The 16,411-nt window shown below is 37.2% G+C and overlaps 1 long non-coding RNA gene across 1 annotated transcript; it reads left to right on the top strand.

Annotated features, from left to right (window-relative positions):
- The first annotated feature begins 1,172 nt into the window (after window positions 1-1,172).
- On the top strand, window positions 1,173-2,093 carry LOC146731464 (uncharacterized). Its single transcript, XR_014927427.1, has 3 exons — window positions 1,173-1,252; window positions 1,618-1,702; window positions 2,024-2,093. It is a non-coding gene; the product is annotated as an uncharacterized LOC146731464 (long non-coding RNA).
- The last annotated feature ends 14,318 nt before the right edge of the window (window positions 2,094-16,411 follow it).

Here is a 16,411-nt window from a genome sequence, read left to right on the forward strand (position 1 = left end):
GTCGTAGATGTTGACCAAAACTGAAACAATGTGAGAAAAACAATTAATTATATTAGGACATCGTATACAAGCATTAGTTGAATTAACAGAGATAGGGCATCGCGTTTATTTAAGTGCAATAGATACAGGGAATAAACGATTGACTCCGTGTACACGCACATCTTGTTCTGGCAATTGTGATGTCAGGAAGTGGCAATTGTGGGAATCACAAAACAAGGAGGCTATGTCATACAAAAAACAAAGCAATCAAATCATAGTTTCAATTTAACCGATTTGTATGTCCCAATTCTTGAAACGAATACTACATAAATTGGCATGTACTTACCAGTGCCGACAGTATAGTCGTGGTAAGTGATCGTTCGCTGCAGATTGTTATTGTCTCCAATATTGGTTGAACAAACTAACATCTGAAACGGATAATACAAATAATAAACTATTGATTACACAAAAATATCTAACCATATTGATATCGAGTAATATTATTAATATCAGAGGTACATTACTTGGGGTTTGCAACAACGGTGACATGATACCAAGATCCCATCACAATCTCGCTCTCCCATAAGCGTTCCAACTCAGAAAAATGCGAATGCGCATGCCTGAGGTAACTAGGATACTGGGATGTCCAGGTGGATTAAAATAGCTGCCCGCGATATGATGGATTACGAGAACTATATTTTCTGTACATTTTCGATGTATTACATTTTTCACTATGATAATGGCAAGAAAAGTTTTATTTTTTCATTACAAACCTTGAACATCGATATATGTCATGTCAGAAGGTCGTAGCCTCAGTCTCGCTATCTACGAGAAGAGACTTGAATGGGATCTTGACATGATGTCACAATACAGTACTATGCGAGTTGCAAACCCCAAGTAATGTACCTCTATTAATATATATATATATTTGCCAATCGCTTTCTGGCCTGGTAATTCGTTCCGGTACCCCCCCCCCCCAGTGGGTCACTGAACTGATCTACCTCCTGAAATGATATTCATTGTAGCTCTCGCTGCAGACGATAGCAATGGAGGCCGAGAAAATCATGTGTTTTGAATACGATGGAAAACAAAACAGTAGTGTGAGGGCGCAATTCTGTGTTATAACCATTAGTCTCCGCACATGCGCACTTCATTTGTTTTCCGCCATATTTGTTTACCAAAAGATTTTACCAACTTTATTGCAAGATTCTATCCGCTGTAATCTGATTGTCATCTTTGCCATCCAGCCGTATTATTGTTGATTTTGTATCTGGTAAGATTTGATTTTTTTGTATATTAAGTTTATTTGCCATTTTGTTAGTGTTTTTGAAGATGTTTTAACTTTTGTATACATTTTTGTATTTCGTGTATTGAGCAGACGACTGTATTTATGATCACAAATTTCTTTGTTCGGTATTTTGTGCGTTACTGCTTAGAAAAAATTGAGTCGATTGCTCATGAAATGACACCCTGTCATAGTGATTCTGTGTGTGATATTTTCGTGACATTTTGCAAATTGTAAAGAGGTATTTTCACTTATTTCATTTTATGCACTGTTTATCTGTAAAAGTCATACTTATCTGCACTTAAGTTTGCAATTCACTAGGATTCTTACACTACTGCTTTATTACTAAACAGGTGTTAAGATCTGATATGTTCTGATATTTTGAAGCTAGAAATTGTGAATTGAGGACAGAAATTGTCTTTGTTGCGTCCTGTCGGGGTGAGTGATATACATTTATAGTACATGAGCCTGTAAAATAGTGTTTAAATTGCCTGATTTATTATATAATACAACAAATCTTTGCAAATGTTTCTTCATACTGTAGTGTATATAAACACCTTGTTTATGCATTATTTCAGTATTTTATCTCTCTGATACGACATTGTATTGATTTTGTATATTTTGACAATAATAATGTGCAGTTTGGGTTGCTTCAGTTATTAATAGAAATGTATTTTGTATCCCACGCATGATGTCATCATTTTAGGGCCAACTGATATTATTTATTTTTAACAGTGTTTTCTATACTTCTGTATGCAGGTTTCTGTAGTATATCTTTGTTATATACACACAGAATTAGGAAATAAAAAGAACCGGATATGTGATTGGACTCGTTGTCTATGTGTCCTATATCCCAGCGTTACAGTAGCAACAGATGAAGGCCAGCAGAGATTTTTGGAATTCAACCAATGGATACCTACTAAACTCGGTCATTCTCACTTACGTACGAGTAGTAATGTACTTTCCGAGACTTCCTGTGTCGACTGCATGACACCGGCAGTGCCGTTAGCTTCTTCATCCCCGAGTCAGGTTATTTTTGACAGCGATTTCGATTGAAGACTGACTGATCGTATTTTTGTTTGGTGGTTTAAAGCCTGGGAGGGTCAACCCCTGCGCACGCGCGGGAATTGAGTTCCCAGCGACGATAACAACACGCGCTAAAAAAGTAAAGGCTCATGGGTAGACGCTTGTTTGTAAACAATGACACGCTATGGCCAAAAAGTGTTTACAATGTCGACAACGGCCATACCAATCCGAGAGTAATTTGAGGTCTGTCGTCTGAATTCAAGTCTTATTTTAGATTTAACGCTTTACGTTGCATATGTCATAAAGATTGATTGATACAGAGATTAAAATCAAGGATAGTGCCGTATTACAAAGTCATCTGGTGCAAATCACTATAAATTATAAACACATTTGCTGTGTTACGTAAAATATTAACTTACATCATGCCTTGTAAATGCAAAGAAGGAGTCGTCCTGCCATCTTTCAATTTGATCGGCATTCAGGAAATTCGCTCCGAGTAAGTCACGGAACTGGTGGGTCCTTTGAATGAACTATGAAAATACAGAAGACAGAAAGAATCATAAGATTCAGCTTGTTGTATTTGTTTACGTCACACCCACAATACATTGGTGAAATAAAGACGAAGGAAAAGCCACCGACGTACCAGATACAGATGGTGGTTAGTATCGAAATTCGGGTACAGAGACTCCCTGTTATTAGGATCAGCACATCCGTCATAGCCTTGTTCAGTACCATAGTAAACTATAGGAATACCCTGCAAATTAAATTAAATAAAATTAAAGTATTAGTATCATTCTCAAAAGCTGTTACAGGAAGTACACTTAATAAGCTTATTACGTGAATGTTTGGCATGGATATATATCAGCTTCACAAGTTTCAAAGCACATTTTGGACTGAACAAACAAAAGTTTATTTTATTGTTTGGCTATAATTAAAATAAACATTTGTTTCTGAGTGTATTTGTTTGTTACTCGGATTAATACCGTTATGTTCGCCATTACGGTATTTATACCAGGAATATATCGACAGAAGCGCATTACCTCCATAGTCAGCACGAGCATTATATAGTTCTTGAGCAGTGTCCAAGAATCCTTATCGCACAGGAACCTGGCTTGGTCATGGTTGTCAGCAAAATTACCAAAAAGATGTAGTCCATCACCAAAACGGTATTTCTGAAAATGGAAACAAATGTCGCACAGAGGGACTTAATAAATGGCATTTTCTAATCTATGACAGTTTCCAGAAGTGACGACATAACCTACAGTTAAATAACATATTCCATTCATCACATTTGTTATGACTTTGTGTAAAATTCATCGTTCTTGAAAATGCAGGTTATGGCGAACTTCTGGTGCTTATGTGACGTGAATAAATAGAAAGAAGGTCGCTTACATTATCATTATTTCTTACATATGTCATTGTCCATCAAATTGAATGAAAAATAATATTCTTAAGAGATTCTATTTTAAATGACTTACGACTACACACGCGTCATTGCGTAACTGATGTGTATTACCGGTATACCTATAGAGGGCGTGAACCTATTATTAAGTTGTTTGACTTACCTCGTCACGGTACATATTAGCGATATCTCGCATGGTTCCTCCCCATATGAAAGCGTCCTTCATAGCCCAGTAAAGCGGGTAGTTGAGCGCGGCATCCATGGGTGGTATATATGATTGTATCTTGTCTAGATCGCTGGTGTAAACCTCCCCGACTTCGTATATGTTTGCCGCGGCGTAAAAGTGCTCCCAGAACCATTTCGGAACCTTTGAAATACATATTAATTGAGGAAAATACACAGATGTAAACTGGGTCAAAGGTCATCTCTACGAAATTGTGCGCAATGTGGAAGCGCAATGATTGGTCCAGTGGCAAAAATCATTAAATCAATGTAGTCGTCACACCGCGTCCTGATCGACATGGGACTCATGGCGACGTATACAACGTGTGTTAAATACATTTCTTGTTTACACAAAATATGCAAATATACATACATGTGAAACTGTGTCTATTCTCAGACCATCAAAGTCAAATGTTTTAATAAACCAATCAATCCATGTGCACAGCTCGGTGTCGACATACGGGTTTTCTTGAGCCAAATCGGGAAGGTTAAAGAGCCAGCAATTCTCCACCTGTTGTAGAAATGCGTTATAATATTTTATACAATGATATTTACAAGTTCTTTCCTGACATTTACAGTGTGAATGTGCCTTGTACATTGTCGATTTGTAAACTGATGTTTCTGATTTAAATAAAATCCTAGTCAGGCATAGTCTACTCTGGTATCAGCGCAATTATTACTATCAAAGAGTAAATGTAAATAATATTGAGTATTTTTGAAATATTTTCATTTGAAACTACATCTTGACAAATATAGTAGAAAATGCTTCATCGCAAAAAAGAATTGTTCTTTTGGCAAGACATAGTACAATAAATTATCCAAGGTTGAACCAAGTTGAAAGATCATATGCAAATACCTCAATGATAGTTCTTAGAAAGTGTAGGGTTTATCATTGAGATGAATATTATGCGCAATAGCCTAATTTAGTAGTATTTGCCATAGCGGCCTTTCTAGCTTTTATGACTTTTGAAACACACCAGAGGATTGAATTTAATCAGTGTAACAGCCGATTGTCGTATTTATCATTTCCGTTATGATATCATTTGCGCCCTGGAATATAGTATTTTCTGACTGTGGCACATCTGGCATATAAACGCAGAATCACCCGTACACTCCCGAGTCACTCTCTATCTTTGAGTTACGTCACCCCCATGTTGATGACGTCAGTCGTGATCCAGTTACAGTTGAGCCTCCGGTTATCTATGTCTTCAGAGACAGTGCAGTATGTACGCATCAATTAAGATGTCAGTATCCGGACGAGGTAATATGCCGCTCATTCGATTGCGGAGGGATTGTGTTAGACCTTGAACTTCTACCAGAACTATGGATGCTACAAAGACGCGTTGATAAGAAAATGCTAGGCAGATTTATATTCGGTTCTAATTAACAATTAATCCAGGGTACGATAACTGGGTTTTATGGATTTGTTTACTCATTAATTATGGGTTGTTAATTTCATCATATTGTAATTAGTCCACTGTTATTCGTGTTACTCGGGTTATACATTCCCATTCCACCCCAATCCCATCACTCTACGTTGAAACCGGTGGTGGGTCAATAGGCGTGGTTCAGTCCTATAAGAAAACCATGTTATCAGCTGGATTCGACACTGTTTCCGTCGGGTATAAGGATGGTATTTGCGCATTAACATTGATACTAGGGCGTGTTTCTGTGCAATACTACAAGAATATGTTAATTTAAGTCAAAAGGGCGTGAGTAAAATGAGGGGGTAACTTGGCTGTGGTAACTTCTCCGCTGGCAACTCAGCATAGCTGGCAACTCAGCTGAGTCAAATTGGCGTGATGACATCTTTCATAGTTTATAAGGACAATTCAATCAGTAGTTTTTAAATGAATTTAAATTTAAAGGAAAGGATATCGTTCAACAAAATTTCAAACAGTTAAATATTATTTATTCAGAGTAAACATATATCAATCGTTTTGGTTTACACTTCCTGACGCTTGGCATTAGTTATAATTAAATTATTCATTGAATGCCACATTAAGCGATAACTATTCTCAGACTATTATTGTAGTCTGAGTGCTATTTGAAGAAGTTGGTAGAAGCCTTCTAGATCCTTACCAATAGCATTTGTGTGCTATTGAAGTTGTTTTCGAATTGTTTCCAAACATGAGAACTTGACGTTATATTTTGTTATTTAAAGCGCAGTGGTTGTTGCCCTGCGCATGTGTGACGTTTGTGTTGATAAACATTGATTTTCCCACAATCCAATGCGCTCTTTTGAATGGAATTCACAAGTATGAGGTTTGACCTGGGCGCAACGATGCTCCAGAAAAACGTTCGTTTCTGGGTACAAGCTACGTTGGCACTCAGATCGCCAGTAATGACAGACTAGTGTCAACTTCAATTGGTGCAATGTGACTAATAGAAAACTGTCGTTTAGCCAAATGATTTCCTGTAACGTGTATCCCAGTCAGTCACAGGTAATCAGTAGCAAACTTCAGTGGCGGATCCAGCAAAATGTATTGGGGGGGAGGGTGTCCAAGCTACGCTTAAGATATACGAACCGTAAATCGCAGAGAAGCTATGCGTAATCCAGATGATACGAATCGTCATGCGTTTGGGGGGGGCATGCCCCCCCCCCTCTGGATCCGCCACTGGCAGACTTCAGCGTAACAACTCAAAGTGATCAAAGTAATCAAAGATGGTTGGCGCTAATTGTCCGACGTGGATTACATGAAGGTCACATCACAACCGCTAGAAACTTTTTACATTCAATTGAACATCTCAAAAAATATAAATATAGTCTGACCTGAATTCTATTTACCCTAAGAAAACGGAAGACTCAGAGATGCTCGTAATAGCTCCGCTGTTTTAGCAGAGCCTTGCATTAATAAGGGCACGCATAGTTACGTTAATATCATAGTGAGGTAACAATAGAACTAGGCTTTATTTACATTCTATTAGAAGTCTCTCGACACATATAATCACTATCAAAGTAGTGAATTCATCAACTCCAGTCGGAGGATATGTCTGAATTAGTAAGTAGAGTGTTCCTCTTATTTCACAAAAGGAAATAATCTAATAGAGGTCGACCCAGGGTACACATATATCAAGTATCAAAGCAATTGGCGAAGCGGTTTTCAAGAAGAAGTCGGAAATAGCATGTTTATCAAAAATGAAAAACAAATAATCGCCAGATATATAGAATTGAAGATATCGTCACGAAATGAACAAACCTAACATAGGTCCGCCAAAGGTATCCGCATAGCGAATATTAAGGCAATAAAGTCAATAGCTTTCAAGAAGAACTTTAAAATAAAATTGTTGACGGACGGAATTTGACTAAGGAAGAACCATTAGGAAATCTGGGGGCAATGGAAACAATGCACAACAACAATATCATGGAAAACCTTTCTGCAGGAGTCACTAGCAGAAAAACCCAGGCCACCATAGTCGTATTGTTTCATGTAAGCAGACATGTGGTAACATGTCAGTGCTGTATAGATAACGATTGCGTGAGAATGTCTGTAAGCAATGCAAGGTGTTCGTAGCACGTGCGTTATCTTTGTTTTCTTTGCAGATAAGCCACCGTGTTCCACTATGCTGTCTGTCTGCTTATTAATCTCAACACACCCAGGAGGCCTACCTGCCAGTCATTAGACCAGTCGTCTATAGTACAATACTCGTGAAAGTGTTCCGGTTGATTGAATGGGTTGTATGTAGATATATCACCAATCCCCATATGATTTGCCACTCTGAAAATAACAACATTATGTTAATTATAACAGACGTTAATTGACATAGAGGGCAGGCATTGCCTTAGTTGGTACTGCATTGGTTCCCCTAAGCCCGTGAAGAATCGCGAGGCCTCATAATTAAAGAGCGGTGGTTCCATAGCGACGGGTAAAACATCATGTTTACATAAAATGTGAACAGGCGCTGCGTGACGACCACCGTTTTTTTAACGTAACGCGCCTATGATTATGTGTCGCGATGTGCGTACAAACACATATATATATATATATATATATATATATATATATATATCACGGGTAAAGTGATACATTATCAGTAAAATTGAGAGATATCCCGTTTCTATGGCTCACGAGATTAAAATAATCCAACTTACACGTCAACCATAATCCATATATCTCTTGCGTGAGCCGCCGCTATCAAGTCAAAGAAGTCTTGACTTGTTCCCCAATGCCAACTGACTTTATAGAAATCGATAGCAGAGTAACCATGGTAATCTCCTTCGGTGTGTTCTGGGACTGGTGAAATCCAGATGGCATTGAAACCCATGCCTGCATGTAAAGATTCATAAATATTACTGTGAAACATGTCTTTTTAGCAAATTTAGCGAGAGAAATGATTCACTAATTCAAGACGTCGCTAATGACTTTATTATACATTCAAAAGGGCCGCCAAACAACGTCTTTTTTCTCCACACACACACATTGAAAACAACACAAAAAACGTACTGACATGATAGATACACTTTATTGAAAAGTAAATTAACACAAACAAATAAACGTGTACATTGTGGTCATTATTTCAATGAAAATAAATAAATGAAGTGATACTGATATATTATTACGTAAATTAGTAGTACTTAGTATTTTTTGGGTCCCAATATAAAAGGTCAATGTTCTGGATGTAACGCAGCAATGATACCCGCCTTTTCAAATCCCTGTTGAATCAGCTTTTTATCATTTCGAATTATACTTAACAGTTTTTCTTTGTTTTTATGGAGGTGATAACTGTGCATTTATGTTGACGCGACAGACAAGTATTGTGAAAACATGAAATCAACAATGACAAGAGAGATTCGCTAAATCAACATTTCGCTATTACGTCATTTTGACACAATTCGCTAAAATTGCATGTCGCTTTTTCAACATATTTTACAGTATTTCCAAGCAAAAAGCAGCTTGCTAATAACCATGAACAACCAATTAAATCTACGTTGTTTAAAGAGGCGGTAATTATTGTGTGGAACCCGTTCAAATTTCACAAACAGTGTAAGTTACGAGAGTCATACACGTCGCGTGGTACTCATATTCAAGCCGACACGTCACTTAACCATTTATGTTAGGCCTCCAAAATTGAATAACGGTGGTGACCGTGTAAGCTATGATAAAGGCGAGACATAAACTGAAGAAAAACTTGCCAACAAAGCCGACAAGACAACTTGCTGACGCTATAGGATAGAGGGCGCAGTTTTACGTGTGTACTGTCCAGGCTTTCTTGGTGGTAGCACATGACATTACGTAAGTTCTTGACATTTTTGTCGAAAACTAGTTGGGTTTGTCTTTCATGAATCAATGCATAATCATATGAATTACATTTCTGGGATGGAAAGTTATTTGTGAAGATACCGTTTATTTATTTATTTCGAGATGTAGTTTTACTAACCCCACGGGGGGCGCTACTTCCACGTTAAGTGGGTAAAGGTGTGAAGCACACCTGTCGTAAACCATACTCACTTCTAACCCATTTTTTTAATATTTATATACCCACTTCTAAACACAAGTGTTTTCAGCGAAAAAAAACCCCACCCAGATCACAACTTTCGCAACCAGTGAGCGCATCAGGGCAATGCATTTTATCCAACCTATTCCGGTATTCATTTTGACTTGTGAAAAAATAAATAAATGCTACACACTTTTAAACCAAACCATTGATAAATGACCACCCACTTCTAATCAAAATAGCGTGAATTGACACCCCAGTCTGGCGGCACATACCCGTATTGCTCTTTTATGCAAGTAGCCCAAAGGTGCGAACAACATATTATTTGCCAATGAATTGAGTATATATGAACATGGACGTACTCTCTAGTACGTCCATGATATGAATTAATAGAGACAGACACGTGTTCTATGGGGATTAATATTACAGAAATGTAATGACAGGGGATATGTTTTGCCAATGTATTTACCTATAAGTGAATGTGATTATATTTCAATATAAAAGTCAAATAACATATGTTTATTGTGGCGCCCAAATTGACGCTATGTACCTTGGATATAGTCCAGCTGTTCAATGATTCCTTGAAAGTTGCCATTACAGTATTCAGTGAGATCCCCGCAAGGCATCCAAGACGCTGATCCGGGTGCCGAGAACCTATCAGTCAAAATCTAAAAAAAAAAATATCTGTGAATAATATCGCTTCTTTAACCATATTTGAAAGTGCATCATGGGTACTCGTGACATGACATCTTGTTACAGGTATATGCCAAATATTTAACATAATTTTGACAATATTATCATGATTTATATTTCAGCTTAATAGTGGTTGCCATGGCATCTACTGATAGGGCTTAAATGACGAGACCAGTTGGCTTAATAGTGGTTGCCATGACATCTACTGATAAAGGTTAAATTACTGATAAAGGTTAATGATGAGGCCAGATGGCGAAACTAGTCGAGATCAGCCGACACATCTCATGAGTTTGCAATTTTAAGATTATGCGGTACGTTGGTCGTAACCCAAAACTAATGGTGTTTGCGATTTTAAACTTATGCGGTGTCTTTGTGGAATGTTATTGCAAGACTATTAAAACCCATAAATATAAACTGACGTTGACAATATGATAGTAGTTTTCTTAATATAGTGACGATTAATCAATTGATTATGATGTGTAAAACTTCCATGTGATTGGCTGTTTGTTTGAAGGCAGGGCCTTAAAGTCTCTTATACTGAGGCTGTATTGTAATTGGCTAATGGGTGACAAGTAATAAAAAGTGATTTTAAGCTGTCTCGGGTGAAAGCTGGGGACAAGCGGAGAATCGAATGGACATGAACGGAGCTTGTGTGTGTGTTTTTTGTGAGTCTAGCGTGGGGAACAATCAAATCCCGGTTACCTAAGTGAAAGGTTTCCAAACATCAAAAATACCTACCACAATATTTACGCTATTCTATTGTAATTCCCGTGATTAAATTGTACAAACAAACACATTGATACAAACACATTGATACAAACGAAAATGCTGCTAATATGTGGTTAATATATATTGTTGTAGATACATTGTAAACATTGTAGTCCGTATGCGACCTCATTCATATTCATATTGGCTTTAGAATTGCTATCTTCTACACCAGCAGACGTGACATATAGTTCTGTTATCGAACCTGCAGTCGAACGCATTTTAAAATGAACACCTGCTTCGTTCTTTTGTTACAACCATGCGAACATGAAACTACAAACATGGGCGAATCCCAAGACACACGACTCGATAATTGGTCTTGAGGGACCCCAAGGTATGTTTATTACCAGCCTTGTCAGTCACATTATTAAAACACCTGGCAAGTAATTTTTCACCTTTGATTAAGTAACGGGTCATAGAATGCAGATACGGGCATGGCAAACACACCTTTGCAAAGCTTGAAGTCTGGCGATTCTAAAAATATATACTTTCCTGGGTCTATTTGTAGTCATTTGGTCACAATTAGAAGATGAAAACAAGTAAGCATATAATAGTCCCGCTACCTTAATAAAATAGTTAACCAAATATATTTAAACTATTTTATCTTCCTTTATTGGAGTAACGATGTTATGTGTTATGTTTTATTTCGAATTTTACGTTTTTTTTCTTGAATAGTTTTTACCGATATTTTTGATAACTTTTTTTTTAAAATGTGCTATTTTTTTAATTTTTGCTAACCAAAAAAAGAACTTTGTAGCGTGGAGAGCAAAGATTATTGCAAATTATTTTTTACCTTTGGTTATTCCCATAACCCTTAACCCAAGCGTGTAAAAAGCGTGTAATGTCAGTAAGTATTATTTACATTGATCACAGATTAGGAATACTTTCCGTTAAAAATAGCTACGACCCGGGAAAAACATTTTGGTAACTTTAGAGTCGGTATTCCTTCTCGTCCTTTCACGATTTCACCCAATTAGACTTTTGATTTATTTAATTATAATTATTCACAATTCCGCATCTTAAAGGCACAACCCGTCTTATATATTTCTTAGTTTGTTGTTTTTAATTTGTCAATCGGTCTTCCAATTATTAAATGCAAGAACGTTGATATACATAGTAATAAAATAAATACAATTTACAACTTTGTTAAGTTGGTGTTTTAGTTTATATTTTGTGTTCACTGCTAAATTATCGTGGGCATGAAGGGATCGTGTTTCATATATATGCCGTGCCAAATTCGGGTCATAAACATTATACAGATCACATGTCCTCACGTTAACATGATATTTCTAAACGACAATTGCCTGATCTCCATCGCTAAATACCGCTATAGTCACTTTTTCAAGGTCATGTGATGTGGTGAAAAATATAGTTCATTCAGTTGTTAGTACGGCTCATACTGTGATATATAAACTACATCAATTATTCCAACTAAAATAGCATGCACTAATACAGAAAATTGTATGATTACATGTCCAAATTACTGAACTTGCCATTGAGCTAACAACATGACGTCATACATTCATGTGTACTTTATCAGTGTAACTAAACCACGCCGTTTAGATGTAATTTAGATGCAAGTGTGCACCTTTTTCTTGCTTAATCACCATATATTACCAAGGGGTGGGCTTTTGTGCGTTTTTCGATATTATTATTTTCTCTTTGTTCTAGACCCCAGGTGAAACTAATAACCGATAAACTAGTACGCTGTTGAAAATAAAATTTTATACCTGGTAAATCTTGCGATCTTTCCACTCCTCTGGCGTGCGGCGACTCAGCACGACAGTAGTGAAACATAATAACAGACATACGGCGATGTACTTCATTTTGCGTAGACAATAATTGGATCGCTGCGTCATCAGCTTAATGTCCAATTATTGTTTCATCAACATTTATAAGTCCCCATCTGAATCATATCTTTATATCTGTAAATACTCAATAGTGGTTGGCCAAAATTAGGTAAAACGTGTTCCCCGTTATAGTGCAATAATATTTGTGGTTGGGATAAGAAAAGATGTGCAGTTGATATCAGACATATATCGGCAGCTGTGGGAGATGCCGATTTTCTTTACTGATGACACTGGCTAAACTAGGGTGCATGAAAAGGTTAATTTTGATAAAAACATATGTCCCAATTGTTGGGACAATTCGGAAAATCGGGGCGCGGGAAAATCTTAGATGCCACGTGTTTGAATAAAATGTGTAAAAATAAATACGGTATTATTACATTTGTCAAGGAAGCTGTAGTGTACACGAATCTCACATAAAATGTCACTTGGTTCTTTGACATTTAAATACTACGCACATACATTAACTTATTAAATATGTGTGTTTAAGACAAGAGACATGCAACTGGTAATATGCGGTGAAGATCTCCTTTGTCACATGGATTGAATTGCACTAACGTACATTTGTTGAAATACTAAAAGTTGATGAGTGAGTCCATGAAAGAACTGGTTGAATTCTGAGGCTGTGCCCTCATGCGTTTATTTACATCCGCTTACTATGTTTTTTTATGTATCTTCTTGAAAAGGACGATGAACTCGACCATTTTTGTAACCCGTAGTTTATAGGTCGATTATGTTTATAGGTCGATTTTCATTGCATCGCATAATTCCATATATGGTTATGTAAGTTACATAGCCTTATTACCAAACGCTTCAGCGTGGTATTAAGATTTTGTTTTCAGGCTTGGGTGGTACCAAGGTGGAAAATGGTTGCACATATGGGGGGTAATTCCTGGAATTGCAATAGAGAGGGTTCAGGCCGAAATACATATATATAGTGTTTCCATGTTTCGTCTGATATTTCTGTGGTATTCTGCTGCTGTAAATAATGCAAGATTTGTTCCGAAATTCAGTGTGTTGTGTGCACTCCAGGGTTATTCGTTTTTTTGCTCAAAACACCCCTATTTTTTAATGGCAGAGTCGAATAGTTTCACTCCCACTGTGAAATCTGCATTGTTACTTGAATGAGAGCTAACTAAACACATTTTCCAGACCGGCGAAAGTGTATGCAACAGCCAATTTTAACAGCCTGTCACGTGATTTTAGTCTGAATGTCAACCTCAAAAGAGGCTAATCCATTTACGCAGGTATAACTGGGAATAGAATATGTGAGGGATTGTATCAACAGAGATGTGTATAATGAAAAGTAACATCTATCCTTCTTTTGCATCGCTGAGCATTTCTGTTTTAGTATACTGGTTTGAAAATGTTGAATTTGCATGATTTGCAATGTGTTTTTTTACTGAAACTCCCATATTGATCGAATCCCGGGTTTGAAAGAGAACGGCACACCACGTGATTCGTTTGAATACAATGGTGAAGGCACGCAAGCATGACTTACGTTGTCAGCAGTAGTCGCTGAGCTTCACGCTACAACTTCACTTGTGATGTTGCTTGTTAGCCGTGGATTGAATTAATCTTGATTACCGGTTAAAATGTTGCTTATTTGGCGTTGGTGATCTTTATTTGGAACTGGGTAACGTCGCCAGCAGAAACCTCCTGGGATTTTGATGTTGATGGTTGCGCCTCCATGGCAATCGCTAATTTTACTGCGGGTGGATCTTCCAAGAGCCCTTCGGGGTTTATAAAACTCATTCAACATACATAAAGTTCTCTCAATCGTAGTAGTCCATGTGATGTACACCTAATATGCCAAACATGTTACTGAACGATTTTGCCAATGAAAACAAGCCGGTTGGCGATCCACTCCACTAAAAAAAAACTAGCAATATGTTTTCGGCTGTTGCCATGGTAGGACATGAACGTGAAGCTAACGTCGGTTTATAACTAAAACTGGGCACCGTATACAAAGTTCGCAAAAAAACATTCAGTCCTTAGAAGTCATTTTATTTTATTGCTAGAACATATGCTGTTGTTAGGGATTGGTCAGTTACTTCGGCCTGGGGGTGGATCAGTAGGGGGGTTACCCTGTTTTTGATTTTGCGAATGGGGGGGGGTCACCCTGTTTTCCACAATTCACACACGCGCTTATGTATATATTTTTTTAAATTTTATTTCAGAACAATAGATTAAAAAGTTAATCGTACAAATGTGTTCTTAATAATAACTATTACCCATATTGCCTATAAATTTGTTGATGCAAAAAATGTTATAGGCTAAATATTTTGGGGTTGAAGTTGACAAATAACTAACAGATTATGCAATGCGGCAGAGCCCCATGCAATTATACAGTTAAGTTTTGAACACATCCCAAGTCCATGTGATATCAGATTATTTTATTTAAAGTCTGAAGTCACCATTGTATAAGATATTTACTGGATTTATCCAATTGTAGCTGAAGACGGAAAAACACAGCAATTAGTACAAAGAGCAGTGACAGTTTTTGTTCAGCAAATCAAAAAAGTTAAATGGATTCATGTATATAAATAAATAGTTTTTTTTGTTTTTTTAACTTTTAAATATGCATATTTTGCTCTGTAAAATACCAAAATCCAACACAAACTTATACAAAAATCAAAGTGTCCTTTGTTTTCATAAGCACAGACTGTGCTTCAGGTGTAAAGCTTTCCTGGTCTATAAGATATGAAAGATATATTAAATCCAAATTAGTTTTCGAACCGCCTAGATTCAAATCCTCTTTTCCTATCTTATAAGGGCGTTTATCAAGTGAGTACTCCACAGCTTTGTTTTTATTTACTATCTTTAGCAGCATAGATTTCCCTACTTCCTGCAGCTTTTTCTGTAGTCGTTTTTTGGCTTTATGCTTCCCCTCCCCTCCTAAGGTGACTGGTCTATTAAATGCAAACACTAAAAATTACGGCAAACCACGATATTTTCAATGCACATCATACATTTTGTAATCATGTCAGAGCCAAAACTGTTAAAGTTTCTTTGTTTTTCGGGGGGGGGGGTCAGCATGTTTTAAAATATAATGTTAGGGGTGGGTCAACTGAGATTTACAGCTGACAAAATGGAATCTGCCGACCCCCCAGGCCAGAGTAACTGAACAATCCCTTAAATTTATTATTTCCAACTGATAGTATTTTCTAGATTGCAGGCAGCATTTACAGTTCATTCAAAGTTCAAAGTTGCGTCGGGATTACGTTGATACAGTGTAACAATGTCGGCGTCGGTGATCTCTTACCGGTGTGCAACGTAGCCAAAATAAAAGGCATGAATACAAGACTAGTGTGAGGTAATAAATTTGGGGTCGAAAGTATTCAAAAAACAGTTTTTGGCTGTTGCCATGGTAGCTGTGGACCAGGATTGTTTTGCCAATTAGTGACGGTAAGACCTGCCTGTCAATTATAAACAAAATTAGCCAAGCCAACAAAAATCTCAGTAAATTGTTGCCCACACTCAAGCGGATTAGAATGAGCTACGTCCATGCTTTTTAATCATAGAAATGTAGGGTGTGATACATTTGACGTGAAGGTATTAACAAATTCAGTTGTTGGCTGTTTCCATGGAAACGGTTGTCAGAATTTGTTTTCAGATTTTACCAATAGTAACTTTGTGCCCACACTCAAGCTGAGCAAAATGAGCTATGTCTGAGGTGTTGCATCCAAAATTTGTAGGAGATACATTTCCTGATAACTAGGGTGTGACATACCTGCTAAGTTTGAGCGAAATCGG

This window comes from Saccoglossus kowalevskii, chromosome 19 (assembly GCF_978046115.1).
Source record: "Saccoglossus kowalevskii chromosome 19, keSacKowa6.1, whole genome shotgun sequence".
Lineage (NCBI taxonomy): Eukaryota > Metazoa > Hemichordata > Enteropneusta > Harrimaniidae > Saccoglossus > Saccoglossus kowalevskii.